Below are 1,461 nucleotides of genomic sequence, written 5' to 3' on the forward strand. Positions count from 1 at the left end.
TCAAAAAACAGCTTTCAAAAAAATTTTACTTTTTTATTTTCCATATTTTAATGTGTTCAATGAATTTTTTTAATATTTTAAACAATTTTTTTTTAAAAAAATCTAGACATACCTAACATAAATACACTTAAAAAGTATAATATTTGTAAAAAAATCTTTAAAAATATACTAAATATCAAAAAATACAAAAAAAATACAAAAAAATAGTACATTTTTTAAATATTTTTATGTATTTATTAATTTTTTAAAATATTTTTTCACAAATATTTTACTATTTAGATACATCTAAATAAGGTGCATCTAAAAAAATAAAAAAAAAAATTTAAAATTTTTTTAAAAAAAAAATACCAAAAAAAAACTCAATTTTTTAAATATTGAATTCAGAAAATTAAAATCAAACACACTGAATATAACTTAAAAAAATAAAAAATATACTATTTTAAGGATGCAAATTACTAATGCTTGTTTGGTATACGCTAAAAAAGTATATTTTTTTACGTATATATATATTTATTTAGGTCACATCAATTAATATTTATTAACATCTTCTCTTTACTTTTCTATCAACTTTCTTTAATTTTCTGAATATTTTTTTTTATAAAAAATAAAAAAATACTAATATCCTAAACAGCCCCTAACTACTAATAAAACCCAATGTGTGGTTGATGGGTAAAATGGGAACCACAAAAGTCAAACAACCATCTTTGCTGATGTGCTTGCTTTATACCCAGGTCTTATTATAATTATAATATAGTTATTTACCTATATATTATATTAATATTATAGTATAAAATTTTGTTATATAATATATTAAAATGTTGTGCCTGTTTGGTGCAATTTAAAAACTGCTTATTTCAATTTTTAGTTTAATTTAAACTATTTTGATGTGCTTAGTTTTAGCTTAAAATTTATAACTTTTTAAAAGTCAGAAATCAACTTATTTTTTAAGTAAAACAAAAAATACTTAGTTTATAAATTACAAATCAACTTATATTTATAATTATAAATTATAAATTATTTAGACATAAATTATAAACAATTTCTCACGAGTCTACGACTCTACGAAAGAGGGCGGTTGTCTAATTTCTTCTCCTCCTCTTGGTTTCATTTGAGAGCTAGATTTAACGTTTGCTTCGAGTCCGGATGAGAAACTAGAGAGAGAAAGTAGACCGAGAGAGAGAGAGAGAGAGAGAGAGAGAAGGTCATACAATACATGTCTGAGCCCGCACTTTTTGTGATCTGTTCATCTTCTCTCTATTTGTCCTAAAAAGTCTCAGATCACTCGATTTTCCTCTGAAATTTACACAGACCCACATACATATACCTCCAGATTTTGTAGCCTGAGGTACAGATCTCCGATCTCACTTTTCTCCACCTTCAAATCTTGTATTTATGTATGTTTATTCACTGTTGTAGGTGTATGTTCATGTATAGAGCTCAATTTAAACCTTTTGCTTCATC

General features: G+C 24.0%; 1 protein-coding gene across 6 annotated transcripts in view; it reads left to right on the top strand.

Annotated features, from left to right (window-relative positions):
• The first annotated feature begins 1,024 nt into the window (after nt 1–1,024).
• LOC114295531 (tubby-like F-box protein 8) overlaps nt 1,025–1,461 on the top strand; it is a 5,167-nt gene continuing 4,730 nt past the window's right edge. For 2 of the 6 annotated variants that reach the window (XM_028239773.2, XM_028239776.2), the window contains exon 1: nt 1,025–1,345. The gene's annotated coding sequence lies outside the window, so the exon portion shown is untranslated. The remainder of the gene's footprint in view (nt 1,346–1,461) is intronic. The other 4 variants (XM_028239772.2, XM_028239778.2, XM_028239775.2 and 1 more) reach the window with 4 other exon arrangements.

This window comes from Camellia sinensis, chromosome 12 (assembly GCF_055761805.1).
Source record: "Camellia sinensis isolate YWXY chromosome 12, ASM5576180v1, whole genome shotgun sequence".
Lineage (NCBI taxonomy): Eukaryota > Viridiplantae > Streptophyta > Magnoliopsida > Ericales > Theaceae > Camellia > Camellia sinensis.